The following is a 16,007-nucleotide window of genomic DNA, read 5'->3' on the forward strand; positions in this document are numbered from 1 at the left end:
CTATGAATATAGACTTTGTCACACTAGCTGTGTGATTCTGGACAAGTTGCTTAACTTCTCTGAGACATGGTGTTCTCAGCTGTAAAGCGGGAACACTAATAGCTACTTCATAGGGTTGTTGTAAATGGATGTGTGTAAAGCACTTATCACAGGACCTGTCCCAGATGAAGTATCCAATAAATGAAAGCTTTTTAAAAATTTTTTAATAGATATTTATTGGAGTATAATTGCTTCACAATACTGTGTTAGTTTCTGTTGCACAACAAAGCGAATCAGCCATATGCATACACATGTCCCCATATCGCCTCCCTCCCACCCTCCCTATCCCACCCCTCTAGGTCATCGCATATCACTGAGCCGATCTCCCTGTGCTATGCTGCTGCTTCCCACCAGCCAGCTATTTTACATTCGGTAGTGTATATACGTCGATGCTACTCTCATTTCGCCCCAGCTTCCCCCTCCTACCCCATGTCCTCAAGTCCAGTCTCTATGTCTACCTCTTTATTCCTGCCCTGCAAAAGGTACTAGGTTTATCAGTACCTTTTTTTTTTTTTTTTTTAGATTCCATATATATGTGTTAGCATACGGTATGTTTTTCTCATTCTGACTTACTTCACTCTGTATGACAGACTCTAGGTCCATCCACCTCATTACAAATAACTCAATTTCGTTTCTGAAAGCTATTTTTATTGCATGCCAGTTGTTATGTAAAAGGAGGGCAATTATATCATCCCACACCCTGTGTATTGGAAAGGAACTCTGTCTTCTTAAAAGCTGTTTCCAGGTTCAGTCAGCAGCTGGGACACATGCCAAGGGGCACAGTACAAAGTCACCACTGGCCTCGGATCTCCCTTTGCAGTGCATTTCTCTCTGGGACCTGGATGCTGTCCAGATATGGGTCAAGTAAACACCCTCTGCTCAACACAGATAAATAGGATGCGTGGATGTTGGTCCATAGGGGAAGCAATAGGAAACCCCACTTTCCAAATATAAAATACCCGGAAATGTAGCCGAAGGGGAACTTAGCCCTAAATGATATGAATCACCAACGCGAGATGCTATTTAGAAAACGCTGACATCCTTTCAAGCTGTGATTAATGAGCACGGAGACAGGAGGAAGAAGTCGAGGGTGTAGCTGCAGTTTTGCTGTTCGCTGCTGTGCCTTCTTGGATAAATTACCCTATTCTGTAAAATCAGGAGGCTGGATTCTATTTTTTTTCCCCAAAGGACAGTCTGTGTACTACTGGTGGCACGCACAGTGATGCTATGTGGTGCAGAGATGAACATTTGACATTTTTTTAAAACTTTTTATTTTGTATTGGAGTATCGTTGATCAATGTTGTGATATTTTCAGGTGTACAGACATCTTTCTTAATGTATATATATATATATTTTAAAATTTTTATTGGAGTATAGTTGATTTACAATGTTGTGTTAGTTTCAGGTATACAGCAAAGTGGATCTGTCATACATATACACGTATCCACTCGTTTTTAGGTTCTTTTCCCATATAGGCCATTACAGAATATTGAGTAGAGTTCCTTGTGCTGTACATAGGTCCTTGAACATTTGACATCTTAATAGTCATGTATTTAACTTGTGAAATAGTAGGGAAAATACGACTAGCAATCAATTCTATAATTTCATAGATATGATTGTTTTTTTAAAAAAAAATTTATTTGGGCTGCACCAGGTCTTAGTTCTGGCATGCGAGATAATTGTTGCGGCATATGGGATCTTTTTTTAGCTGTGGTATGTGGCATCTTTTAGTTGTAGCACATGGACTCTTAGTTCCGGCATGTGGGATCTTGTTCTCCGACGAGGGATCGAACCCGGGCCCCCTGCCTTGGGAGCTCGGAGTCTTACCCACTGGACCACCAGGGAAGTCCCCAATATGATTATTTTTTAAGTTCATTTTCTTAGAAAGTGATCTGATTCAAAGAAAAATTCAAAGATGAAAAACAGAAATGGCAAATATCGTGAAGGTGGTAAAATTGGAGCATCAGATGTGGTGGGCAGAATAATAGCCCCCAAAGGTGTCCAGGTCCTAATCCCCAGAACCTGTGAGTATGTTACCTTTTATGGCAAAAAGGACTTTGCGGTTGTAAGTTAAGGATTTTGCGATGGGGGGATTATCCTGTTAAGAAGAGCTCTCCGATCTCCTGCTTGGAGGGTACAGGCTGTTGGCATTCTGGGAGACCATCAGGGAAGGAAGCTGGGGTCTCATTTGATATTCAGCCTTTGAAGTATTCCCCCTTCCTCTCCGGCTTCCCCCCTCTTTTTTTCTAAACATTTATTTATTATTTATAATATTTGGCTGTGCCAGGTCGAGCATGGCATGCGAGATCTTCGCGTGGGATCTTCGTTGCCGTGTGCGGGATCTTTAGGTCCCTGACCAGGGATCACACCCAGGCCCCCTGCATTAGGAGCACGGAGTCTTAACCATTGGACCACCAGGGAAGTCCCCCGCTTCCCTTTATATTGTATTGATTCAGCCTTGCTCTCCCGTATGCTCAGTGTCCCAGGTCTGGAGCGTCTCTGGTTTAGTTTCCCCAGGGAATAAACTTCCTCCTCTTCCCCCTGCTGGGCTGGATTATCTGGGTGGGCCCAACGTAATCAGAAAGGTCCTTATAAGAGGGAGGCAGGAGTCAGAGAAGGCAATGTGATAACAGAAACAGCCACTGGAGTGATGCGGTCATGAGCTCAGGAACGCTGTGGCCCCTAGAAGCTGCAAGTGGCAAGGAACTGGTTCTCCCTGGAAACTCCAGAAGGAACCAGGCCTGCCAATACCTTTATTTTAGTCCCATAAGTCTCATTTTGGAATCTGACCTCCAGAACCATAAGAGAATCAATTTGGGTTGTTTTTAAGCGTTAAGCTTGTGGTAATTTGTTACAGCAGCTTCAGGAAATGAAAACACCAGATGTTAGATGCACTTGAAGGCGGTTTATTCTGCAAGTTCAGCGATCCCGAGGCATAGCAAAGGAACGCTGGCAGGAATGAGACTGTTCTTGGTCACCTACCCCCACCCATCTAGGACGGGGCTGACCCTGCCATCACATTGGGCAAACTGGCCAAGGAGAGGCAGGGTCTAAGCGCCCCGGGAGGGTGCGGGAACTGTTATCATCTGGTCCAACCTGCACATTTTACAGATAAAGAAACTGAGGCTCAGGGAAGGGAAGCAAAATCACCAATGATGGAGCTGATTCTCCAGAGAGGAGCAAACACCTGAATTCCTAAGGTGGAGGTTAGGGAAGACGAGCAGGCGGGACTGGGCTCTCACACCAGGGTGGGGAGCCCTGAGAAGGGGTGGTGCCTGCACCTTTGGCTTGAGGTGGAGGGTGGATCTTGCCACCCTTTGATCACCTCCTCTGTGTGTCTGGGCCTCTTGCTTTATATCTTTTTTTTTTTTAATTTATTTTTGGCTGTGTTGAGTCTTCGTTGCTGCGCAGGGGCTTTTTGTAATTGCGGCGAGCAGGGGCTACTCTTCGTTGCCGTGTGCGGGCTTCTCATGGCTATGGCTTCTCTTGTTGTGGAGCACGGGCTCTAGGCGCGTGGGCTTCAGTAGTTGTAGCGCGCAGGCTCAGTAGTTGTGGCTCACGGGCTTAGTTGCTCCGAGGCATGTGGGATCTTTCCGGACCAGAGCTAAAACCCGTGTCCCCTGCATTGGCAGGCGGATTCTTAACCACTGCGCCACCAGGGAAGTCCTGTGCTTCCTCGAATATCTTTTTATCAGGGTTTTAACAACCATCCTGTCAACAGAAGACTTTCGAAAATGGTTGAAACAGCAACATGCTTGAAGAAAGGGCTCCTCTGCTCCCTGCTTATCCTGCCCCCAGCACTTTAATTAATGTCTTCTCTTCTGCCTGGACTGCATCCCTCCAAAGGGATGCTTCTTTTCTTTTTATAGAAGGGACATTTCTACTGTGATTAACAGCAAACCTAGGATGTTTTATTTCTGCATTTCAGCATTTATTTCTGCATTTCAGCATTTATGAATCAAAATTGGCTTCTGTGGCCAGGACTCTCCTGAGTAAAGCCCTTTCTCCTAATTTTGAGCAGAAGATATTTTCCATGTAGAGGCCCCCAAAACCCCCTTGTTGCAATTTTCAAAGTGGACATCAAGGCCTGTGTTGTTACTGTACAGGAATAGATGAAAACTAGCGTGAAATTGCCTCAGGTCCCATGGACTGTCATTTTACCATATTAGGTTATAATTATAAATGGTCAGGGTATTGATCCCCTTATTTAGACAATGGTCACCAGACAAGTGACCCCCGGAGAAGCAATCCTTACATTCCAGATTACCTATAGTTGACGTCCCAGATGGTTCTATCAAAGTCCCAAATATCATTATGTCGTCAGTTAATGGATGTGTAGAAGATATGACATTTAAAAGATTGTGGGGTGGAAACTTTACACCTGTGGAACCAGCACATATATGTTTACCGGAGAGAATAACATCAGATTGGGCTAACTAGGGAGTCATAGCAGGAGGAATTCTTTGGTTTTTTTGGCCACGGCATGTGGCTCGCGGGATCTTAGTTCCCTGACCAGGGATTGAACCTGCGCCCCTGGCAGTGAAAGTGCAGAGTCCTAACCACTGGACCACCAGGGAAGGGAATGAATTCTTATGATCTGTGCTATAGAATTAGGAGCCCTCCTACTGAAGCTCACCGACACCTGAGTGCCATGTCACTCTTGTCTCTGCTAGAGTGACTTGGCTGAAAGGCTGGATTTTAAAATGGTCCTAAAGCCACAAACTTAGGAAAATCATTTGGAAAGAATTTTGAGGAAATGATCTTGCTTTGTTAAGTTTGGATGCATTCTTTTTTTTAAAAAAACTTAAAAAATTATACAGAAAAGAAACAAAAAAATATTTAATTCTGGTTAAAAATACAGAAAAGAAACAAAAAAGGAAGGACAGATGAGAGAAAATTACCTGTGATCTCACCTTCCATAGATGACCACTGTTAACATCATTTTGGTATCTATCTTTCCAGACATTTTCTAGGTAGAACATATGTATGCATTTGTTTTACAAAAGTGGGATCCTATTATACATATTGTTGAGTTAACTGCTTTATTCATCTGTTTCATTGTTAATATTCTTTCATACCATCATTGTTACCAACTATCTACTATTATATTGTGTGGCTATCACATAATTCCACTTAACGGATCTTTTCGTGTAGGTTGTTTCTAATTTTTTTGCCAAACAGTGCTTTGATGAACATCCTCATGGATAAATCTTTGCACACATCCTTGATAAATTCTCTTGAGGTAAATTCCTAGGAGAGGCTAGATCGCAAGGGCTGCATATTTGTAAGTTTCTGGCTCACGCCACTAAACTGTCTGCCAGGAAAACTCACACATGGGGCACCCACTTCGCACCGTACACGAGAGTGCTGGTTTCTCTGTGTTCTTTTCTCCACTTTGTAGTCTGATGTTTTAAAAATCTTATATGTTTGTTGGATGAAATATAGAATCCCTTCTTTGCTTTGCTACTTTGAATGGTTTTGATTTGGAGCAAGGTGGAATGTGATATGTTTGTTAGCCCCCTGTGTTTTTCAATTTTGTCAATTGCTCATTTTTTAATAGGGGAGTTTTTTAGTAGAGTTCTAAATGATAAAAGTGCTTTGATGAAAGAAAGAAAAAGGAGAAAGACGGAGCAGCAGAAGAGAGCAACGAAAATAACTCAGAACCTAACATTCTCTGCAAGTTTTTTATTCACTCAACAAATGTTAAGGGCCTGCCACACGCCAGGTGCTGCCTTTAATGCCACCCTAAGTATAAAATATTGAAAAGTCCTGGCTCCTTTCCTCCTCAGTACTTATAACTGTCTGACATGCTAATGTTTCTTTATCTGTTTTCGGTTTCCATTCTTTCCCTTCTTTTCTGTAAGCTTGTTTTGTTGCCTGCCCTATCTTTGGGGCCTAGAACAGTGCCAGGCACTCAATTATATTTGTTTGATGGTTGAATTCATGATCTTTCATTCCTGGTAACTTTGACTCATTGGTTTACTGGTAATGGGAGTTTGGCTGAAATTGCCTGGTGACAGTCAGCTCAGGTTGGTAAGAAACATTCCATTTCTTCTAAGCCCTGTCATTTCATTAGGATGGTTTGGGAGTAGGCAAAACTGCTGCCACCTCGTCTGTGCAAAGGTGAATGAGCAGATGCCGCTTTTGTCTGGGGACAGTTACACTGTTTATGTAGGTGTGATGTCAGCAGCCCTTGGGGTTGCCAGGTGTTAACCAAATTAGCAGTGTTGTGCCATCCTATTCTGTGGATGTGGCTGTCACTCTGGGGTGTGGGTAGTGACCATGAAGGGGCTGGGGTGGGGGCCAGGGCTGACAGTGAAGACCGAAGCTTGGGGGAGTGGAGGCCCTGAAGCCAGGAAGCCCACGAGGCTGCAGACAGCTCCAGAACAGGAGGAAGTCCACAGTTCAGGTAGGCTTCTGGGGAAGAAATGGGGAAGCTCCAAGAGATTCCTGGGGGCACGGCAGGATATCCGGGTCCATCGATAGGGGAAAGAGACTCTGGCAACCTCAGTTTGCCCCCCAGATGAGGACGAGGGCCCTTTCTTTCCTGCTACCAGTAACCAGGGCAGGACGCTGGCGGGAAGGCCTGTTGTTGCAGGCTTTACCTAAATTGTCCTCATTTTTCTCACCTGCAAGAGCCACTTGTCAGCGAGCTACACCTGGAGGCCCTCAGAGGGCGAAGCATCCTGCCAGGGCCAGAAGCAGGCCGCGTTTTCAGACACTGCAGAAAGGGAAGGAAGAGCAAGGAGATTTGGAACCTAAAACCCCTCATGACAAAGTCATCATACCCACTTCCTGCCTTTCTGTTGACTTACAGCCAACTGGAGTTTGAAATTTAGGGGACAAATTCTATGGAAGAGCTGAGGTTTGGGAGCCCGAGTTGCTTTGGGTAGTTGGTGAGCACTGTTTGCTCAAGAAGCTACCGAAGATGCGATAAAGGCAACAAATGGAAGTTCCTTTTCCCTTCGGTACAGGGATGCCCTAGGCTGAGCTCTTGATGGCTGGCTGGGTCAAGGGTTAGGGACCCACCAGAAGTGGGCATTAAAAAAAAATTTATTTTATTGAAGTATAGTTGATTTACAGTGTTGTGTTAATTTCTACTGTACAGAAAAGTGATTCAGTTGTGTATATATACACACACACATTCTTTTTCATATTCTTCATGAAACCATATGGTTTATCACAGGATATTGAATACAGTTCCCTGTGCTATACAATAGAACCTTGTTGTTAATCCATTCTATGTGTAATAGTTTGCATCTGCTAATGCCAAACACGCAATCCTTCCTCCCCCACCTCCCCTCCCCCTTGGCAACCACAAGTCTCTTCTGTGTTTCTGTTTCATAGATAAGTTCATTTGTGTCATATTTTAGATTCCACATATAAGTGATATCATATGATATTTGTCTTTCTCTTTCTGACTTACTTCACTTAGTATGACAACGTCTAGGTCCATCCATGTTGCTGCAAATGGCATTATTTCCTTCTTTTTATGGCTGAGTAATATTCCATTGTATATGTATAGATATATATATACTTCATCTTCTTTATCCTTTCATCTGCTGATGGACATTTAGGTTTCCATGTCTTGGCTAGTGTGAGTAGTGCTGCTATGAACACAGGGGTGCACAGGAGTGGACATTTTTGAATCAGCCATGACCTGGTTATCATTCCTTATCTTGGAAGGGGAAATTTACCATCTGGTTGAAGGCTCTGGCATTCTGTAGACCACCTAGCAAGTCATTCATTCAACCAATACTTACTGAATGGCCACTCTCTGCCAGGCACTATGATGGAAAGTAAGATAAACTTCTCTATTTAAGGCACCTGCACATATTTGTACGTTCTTAATTTCACATCTCTGTTGCCCTTTATTTTAAGGGCCTTGACAGTTTTACATAGAAGAATCCCCTGAGCATTAAGCCCTATTTTCCCTCAGGCAGCAGCCCCTGCCACACCTTATCCTCTTATCCTAGTGTGTTTCTTTATAGTACTTGTCATGACCTGACAGAAATAAATTTGTCTATTTGCTTACTGTCTTCTCCATTAGAATATGAGCTCCATGGGGGTGGGGTGTGCTTTTTATACTTATATGGTTGAAGCCCCAGGGCCTAGAACAGAACAAGCACTATAAACCCATAGCTGATGAGTGAAAGACTTTATCAAATCACTTCTCACCTCAAGGTCCAAGTGTATAGTTTTTTTAAATTAAAAAAAAAACCTAGTAGTTATTGTAAATTACAAAGGCAAAAGATGTTGCTTTGGAGATTGTGGATGCTATAGACTGAGTTTTTTTAGTATTTATTTATTTATTTATTTATGCCTGCATTGGGTTTTTGTTGCTGTGCACAGGCTTTCTCTAGTTGCGGCAAGAAGGGGCTACTCTTCGTTGCGGTGCGTGGGCTTCTCATTGCAGTGGCTTCTCTTGTTGCGGAGCATGGGCTCTAGGCGCGTGGGCTTCAGTAGTTGTGGCATGCGAGCTCAGTAGTTGTGGTGCACAGGCTTAGTTGCTCCGTGGCCTGTGGGATCTTCCCGGACCAGGGCTCCAACCCATGTCCCCTGCGATGGCAGGCGGATTCTTAACCACTTTGCCACCAGGGAAGTCCCTATAGACTGAGTTTTAAGCTTGGGGCTAGAGAAAAGTCATAATTGCTCATGATATAAATCCCAGTTCCTTTGTAACCTAGCATCACCTAAGTTCAGCCTTTCAGACCAGTGAAAATCTCTCTATATGGTAATTTTTCTCAGAATGTGGGGCATTTTCCAGAAAGTGCTGTCAGTCTTGCATTTGGAGTTATTGCCACCAAACCATTGATTCATTTGCTCACCTGCTGCACTGTGTGGCTTGCAGGATCTTAGTTCCCCAATCAGGGATCGAACCCAGGCTCTGGCAGTGAAAGCGCCGAGTCCTAACCATTGCACTGCCAGGGAATTCCCTCTGTGACTTTCACTGAAGTATGTTAAATGAGTGTTTGCCAAGTGCCTGTTGCTGGCAGATACTAGGACAATCAACATTATTCCTGTGCTCAGTGAGCTTTGGTTCCTTGGGGGAGGTCAGACACCTCCATGACCAAAAGGCCGTGTTCAGTAAGTCTTCTGTGAACTATGCAGGGTTCTACATAGTTCCTTCCTCCTGAGAGGCTTTAGGTATCAGGGAAGGCTTCCTGGAAGAGGTAGCAATGAGTGAGACTTCAAAAGGCAGAGAAGAATGCAGGCTGGCCCTAGGGAGCAGCTGTAGCACATCGGGCAGTAGAAGTCAATAAAAGGCCCAGAGAGGAAGGGAATTGTCCATTTGGGGTACACAGTGGAGGGTCTGATTAGACCCAGCTAGGTAAACTGCAGGACGGAGACAGGAGAAGTGGGTTGGAGTTGCTTTGGGAGGCCCTTGAAGGCCAGACTTCGTAGTGTGTATTTTATCACAAAAGCAGTAGGACGCCAAAACAAGTTTTGTTGCCCTTGATGCTCTGTACACAGTGGGATTTTAGAAAGGTTATTCTGATGGCGGTGTGCACTGCAGGGCTGGAACAAGAAATTTGAGGGAGAGAAGTTCAGGATGAGGGAGAGAAGATCAGGAAGGGATACTTTGGACTGGGGAGATTCAGGGGCAGAAGACTGGAAATGTATTTGAGAGTTTATGAAGGGAAAGTCTTTCAGATTACATTTCACGTGAGTGAAGTGAAAGCTGGGGAAGGGGATGATGAAGGGTGAGTTGACGAGGCTTTTGTGCCTTCCTGACTAGGGGAGTAATGACACCATTGGCAGAAACGTGAAACCCTTTCTGGAAATTTCAGCTGTGGCAAATGGAGAATCCCTTTGAGGTTTAGACACAAAGAGCTGGAGGTGGTGATGGGAATCTCGTGGACGTATCCAGCAGGCCATCAGTAACTAGCGGGCCTCCGGGAGTCCCTTGCCCAGCTTGATTGATGCCCCTGTAGCTTAGCAGAAAACAGTCGGCCAAAGAGATACGGAGATCAGACTGAATCAAACCTTTGAGGTGTCTGCTCCCCTGATTCACTAGCTTCTTCACATGCCCCATCTCAGAGTTTTCACGGCAGGCCTGTGTGCACCGCATCCCCTTTTGTGAGTGTGTGAAGTGGCTGGAGTCCACATTCTCATTGGCTGGAGTCTGTGTTAGTGTCCAGACCTCTCCTAAGGCAGCTGGTCAACCCCTCCTCTTCCAGCGTTGGAACCTGGCCTCTGTTTCCCGGGTCTCAGAGTTTGTGGTAGGGAAGATGGGATGCTCTCAGGGACTGTGACGTTTGACCACCTTGGCTTGATCCAAGAAACACCTTGGATTGGGACCCATGCCTCAGCAAACCCCTTCCTAATGGTTTATGAAGGCAGAGGGTGGGGCAACCTTCACTCACCTTTCTACCTTCACAAAGCTGATTGTAACTTCTGTTCCCCTTAGAGGCTGCCTTCCATCTTTACCTCCACTTTATTTCTCTGGGATGGACAAACTGGAAGCAGGGAGTGGGAGAAACTTTGGAGAAAACTCAACCAACACAGAGGAGGGAGATCAGTACAGGGCTTTGATACCTCTGAGAGCCCTGCCAAGCAAAGGCCATTCATTAAGATGGGGCCAACACACCAGTCCTGACAAATACCAGCTCTGGTCCAGGCTGGGTGGGAGGGGTGGTGGCCTGGAAGATGATGCCCACATTTTCTGCAGGGCCTGGCCTGCCATTAGGTGACTCAGTGTGTTTCCCAGGACTTGGCAGGGACCAGAGCTGCAGCCTTTATTTGCTCTTGGGGTGGGACTGTTCCTTCTTGGCACCAGATGTACAGGAAGGCCTCCCTGCTCATCACCTCTGGGGCTCTGCTTTCCTGGCTGAAGCTGTGCCCTGATGGATGAGGTCACAGGCTTCCATGATGTCCCAGGTCACTGGGCTTGCACTAAGACCTGCTTGGGTTTAAACCTCAGCTCCCCGAGCCTCAGTTTTCCAGTATATAAAATGCATGTAATAATTTTAGCCTCCCAAGCTGCTTGTGAGGAAATGTATGTAAAGCTCTTAGCACAGGGCTCTAGCCCAATAAGTAGTCGTTATTAATAAGTGGCCTCTGACGTTGCGGAGCACAGGCTCTGGACGCGCAGGCTCAGCGGCCATGGCTCACGGGCCCAGCCGCTCCGTGGCATGTGGGATCTTCCCGGGCCGGGGCCCGGACCCGTGTCCCCTGCATCGGCAGGCGGACTCTCGACCACTGCGCCACCAGGGAAGCCCATCCCCTTTCTTGAGTGGCAGTAGAGTAGTGGTTAATAGTGTGGTTTCTTGAGCTAGATAATCCAGACTAGGTGGGTTTGAACCTTGAGTCCTCTTTTTTCTAGTTAAGTGACCTTGGGCAACCTCATCTTACTGGGTCTTGGTCTCCTCTTTGGTAGACTGGGAATAATAACAGCACCTATCTCATGGGGTCATTGTGAGAATTAAATTATGCAAACCAAGCACTTAGCACAATTGCCAGTACATACAACAAAAGTGAACTACCCATTATTATTATTATCATGATCTTTTCAGAGTCTAGTTCGAGGTGCCATCCTTCCCACAATCTCATTAATTGCTTCTTAGATTTTCATTGATTTGGACACCTCTTAGAATCTATCTTGCACTGCTCCTGTTTATGTCCATGCCCTCAAAAATATAACTGGACCTCCCAGGCTCACCTTGTTCTCACCTTGAGACCTTACACATCACTGTGTCCTCACAAACCCAATCCCAAGAGCACTGACATCAGAGAGAATTATGTTATACATTACACAGCAAAAGTTCCGAAAATTGTTTTAAAAACAGTTCTATTTCTTCAAGTTTTCACTCCCTAAGCAGTTGCCCATCCTCCTCTATCTCAGCCAGTTCACCCCGCCCCCCCTTCTCCAAGTCTTCTGGAGGGGAATATGTATAAATAAAATGGATTCCATTAGTTGGGGGCCCAAGGGAATGAAAACACATACATACGCATATTTACATGAATAAATATACGCTTAGATATATAAAATATACAAGTGGAAATATTTATATTCCCTCGGTCCCCTCAACGAGTCCAATCATTCATTCAGCAAATATGTGAGTTCCCACTTTGTGCCTGGGACCAAGCTATCTGCTGGGATAAAAAAGGAATGAGGCTCCGGTTCTCATGGAACTTACATTTTTACTAGAGGAAGACAAGAAGTAGTATAAAATTTCAGCTAGTGGGAATGCCGTAGAAACAACAGAGGTGTTCGTGAGAGGGAGTGACGAGGGGGCTAGAATACGCCTGAATTGGGTGGTCGAGGTGGACTCGGAGGTGAAATCCGAGCCGAGGTTCTTCTTATAAACTGGAACACTGAAACAGACACTTGGAGGACTTGATGGCTGAAAACCGGGAGGCAGTTGTCATCCACGGTGATGCCACCTTCCCGAACGTAGAGCCTTTTTGGGGAACCACGAAGGTCGCAAACGATACGCAGTGGGGCCCAGAACACCGGCGCAGAAGGCCGCCGCCAGCTTGACGTCAGCGCGCCGGGCCCGGGGCGGCCCGGCCCCCCGTGACACCATTCTCGCCACAGCCCCGCCCAGGCCGCCCCCGCGCTCGCGCGCATGCTCAGAGCCCCGCCCCCGTGCGTCAGAGAATGGCCTCGGATACCCAGGCAGCCTCTGACGTGTCGGGGAGGAGGCGGGCGCGGAGGTGCGCGGAGTGGAGCTCAAGGCTGCGGAGGGGAGAGGAGCTGAGCGGCTGGGCGGGCCTGGCCAGGCCAGCGGAGAGGAGACTGCGGTCGAGCGGTGGCGAATATGCTCTTTTGACATATTGGAGGTGAGCCTGTGGTGCGGGGCCGCTCCCGAGGGTGCCGCACCGAGTCGGCGGCGCCGAGGCCTGTCCCCGGGGAGCCTGCCAGCCCGGGGGCTGTGTCCGAGGCCCCGCTGGGCCGGGCCCGGGTTCCGGGGCGACCAGTCCGGCGGTAACTGTTCCAACCGCTCTTAACTGCCCCCTCCCGCCCTGGTCCGAGGTGTGGCCCACCGGGGCGCCTGGAATGGAGCGAGCCGGGCGGTCTCCCTAGGCTGTGCCCGTGTCCGCGGGTGGGGTGAGGGATGGCGGGGACGAAGGCCGGGACGTGGCACCATGGGCCCGGGCGCTGGTGGCGCAAGGAGCGGCTCCGTTGGAGGTGGTGGCGGCAGCTTAGCCATCCTCCTCCCCCGCCCCTCCCCCATCCCTTCAGCTGGGGGGGGTGGTTCGGAGCCGGGTTGGATTTAGAACTCCCCGCGGGAGAGAAGCGAGGGGCCAGAGCGGAAGCAGCCCACCTTGGGCTCCGGTGGCATTCCCGTGACTGCCTGTCCCAAACTGCTCATCACCCCTCTTGGAGTTCAGAAGAGTGTCACCAAACGGGTTCGGGTTGCTTGTGCTGGCCTTTCTTTTTTTTTTGTTGGTAAGCAACGAAGTAATCCTTTACGTTTTGCCAAGGAACTGAGGGTTCTTTCACTCCTGATAATTTTGTTACATTTCTGTAGCGCCTTTACTCGTTTCAGAATACTCTCGCTATCTCCTTTGAACCTCATCACCTGGTTAGTGGCTGTGCCTGATTCTCTTCTCGCCATTTGACGGATGGGGAAATTGAGACCAGATGGGGTGGGGGCTTAAGTGATTTCTACTGTGGATTCTACCAGCCGGTGAGGGGCTTCGCTTGGTCCAGGATTTACATCTCCCGGCTTGGAGTTCTGGTTTCTTTTTGTGGGATTTTTATACCCTTCTCAGCTAGAAAGCAAAGTAGAAAGTTTGCCAAAAATATACCAGAAGCTAGTAGGAGATGTGTTCGAATGTTTTTGAGCAGACCTACCTAGGATAAGAACTGCTACTCATTTGTGAGAGAAATCCTACACTGGTACTTGGTCATGGTTGCTGGCTAATTATTTTGTCTGATAAATTGTGCTGCTTTTAATCCATTTATGAAACAGGGTAATGGCTTTGCTAAGTCATGAAGTTGGTGGGGGTAAAATGCAGCATCAAGTCATGTGTTGAAGAGAATAAAGGGGAACTAAAATACCTCCTCTGAATCTTTATTAAAGTTATTATTTAAAATCAGAGATCAGAAGGAACAACAACAACAAAAAACCTTTGGTTAGCCCTGGTTGAAGTTGACTGGGTCCAGATAGAAATCTTATGAAGCAGTTGTTTTTTGTTCTGTTTTGGCTTTTTAAATTAAGTAAATTGAAATTGGATGAGGAACACTTAAGTAGAAACCTCAGTAAAAACCTAGATTGTTTTTGTGACATCTCCAAAACTTATTTTTATTCTCATTTTAAGTCATACTGGGATAAATTTGGTTACTAAAGCTTAAAATTACTTCTGACGTAAGTTTCTGAGCACTTCATAAGGTAGAAAAAGAAGTTTGATAGGACCAAAGGGGAGACCATATTTATGATTGACTTTGAAAAGGTTAAAATTCTGTATGTGTCACCTTTGGGAGTAGAAGAATTTTGGTAAAAAGGTATCTGTTATCTATTGTGAGTTCCAGAAGAACTCTTCCAGTCTCACTAGTCCATTCTACAACTATTAACAAGGAGACAGTATCATATGAAATGGATTTTCTTAGCATTGCAGAAAGAATAGTTTCTTTGTAAATATAGCATTTGGGACAGGCAGTTTTATACCCAAATGAGTTGATTTGTCAGTTGCTAGATATCTAAAGGTCACATACAGTATCATAATGCCCCATGTAGAAGTTGTCATACTTCTGGGTTCACACTCCATCTGTATGGGACAAGGTATTGAGGGAAGATTTGGGTAGTGCGGAAGAGTATATAATTATCTACTTTCATTTCAGCTTCAGAAGATTGTAGATGTGTCATTAAAGCTTTTTCTTTTTTTTGGTAGCAGTATAGTTTTCTGTATTGACTTTCTGTAGTCTAATATCTCCAGTTACATAGTTTCATATAACACAGTGGACACATCCTCCTGCTGTAACTTGAAGCAAAATGAACAGATTGTCTTTATAGCCCCTGAGAAGGTAGCAAATTTTTGTTATTTGTAAAAAAAATCCAATTTCTGTAAAGGCTGAGTCTCATGAATAAAATTAGAGTGATAAAGCTGGATAATAACAATTAGGCAGTAGAAATGAGGTATGACCACAAAGAAAGAGCTTTTTGTTTATTTTTTAATCTGGTTCTTCAAGGCTATTCCAGAAGAGGTTTTAGAAATGTTTTCAGTAATGGTGGTATTACTGAAATATGCACATAGCTTCCAGAAGTGATTAATTTTAAGGAATCATTTGTATGTTCTAAATTCTGAAGTACATTTATTTTGTGGTTATACTTCAAAGGTCTGCAACTGAACGACCAGTTTTTAAAAATAATTTAACGACGCAACTAAGACCCGGCGCAACCAAATAAAAAAATGAAATTTATGCTGCGTTTACTGTGCCAGACTCCGTACTAAGTACTTTCAAATGTTAACACACTTAATCTTCATAACAACCCTATTTTAATTATTATCTCCATTTTACAGGTGAGGAAGTGGGTCACTGAGTGGTTAAATAACTTGCCCAAGGTCAACTAGTGAGTAGAGGACTCTGATTCCAACCTGGGCAGTTTGGCTCCAGGGTCAGGGCTCTTAACTGCTATGCTGTGCTGCTCCTACCACTTGTTACCCTCTTAAGTGTTTTTAATTGGTTTGTTTGGAAAAGCTGATGGTCATTTTAGTAAAAGGCTTCTGGCATAGATTACTGTTTGAGGGACCAATAAGTGACTTGTAAAAGTAGCCTGTTAATTAGAAAAATTGTAGTCTACGTTCAACTCACATGAGATTCAGTGAGAAAACAGAAGCGAGTGTGAAATAAAAACACATATTAAAATAATTTGGCTAGAATTATTTGATGCTGAGCTAAGTAGTTGGACAAGGAAAATACAAGAAATAGAACTAGATTCTCAAGAAGTTTCACACGAAAGGCTATTTAAAACCTGAGTCGCCAGGGGACACTGATGGAAAAATTGGTAGTTGTATTA

The 16,007-nt window shown here is 45.3% G+C and overlaps 1 protein-coding gene across 12 annotated transcripts in view; it reads left to right on the plus strand.

Annotated features, from left to right (window-relative positions):
* NDEL1 (nudE neurodevelopment protein 1 like 1) overlaps window positions 1-16,007 on the plus strand; it is a 55,609-nt gene that overhangs the window by 2,861 nt on the left and 36,741 nt on the right. The window contains exon 1 of one of the 12 annotated variants that reach the window (XM_049701679.1): window positions 12,665-12,825. The exons of 10 other annotated variants lie outside the window; for them this stretch is intronic. The gene's annotated coding sequence lies outside the window, so the exon portion shown is untranslated. Of the gene's footprint in view, window positions 1-12,664; window positions 12,826-16,007 lie in introns of those variants that run through there. One more of the 12 variants, XM_004266859.4, reaches the window with a different exon arrangement.

This window comes from Orcinus orca, chromosome 19 (assembly GCF_937001465.1).
Source record: "Orcinus orca chromosome 19, mOrcOrc1.1, whole genome shotgun sequence".
NCBI classification, from domain to species: Eukaryota; Metazoa; Chordata; class Mammalia; order Artiodactyla; family Delphinidae; genus Orcinus; species Orcinus orca.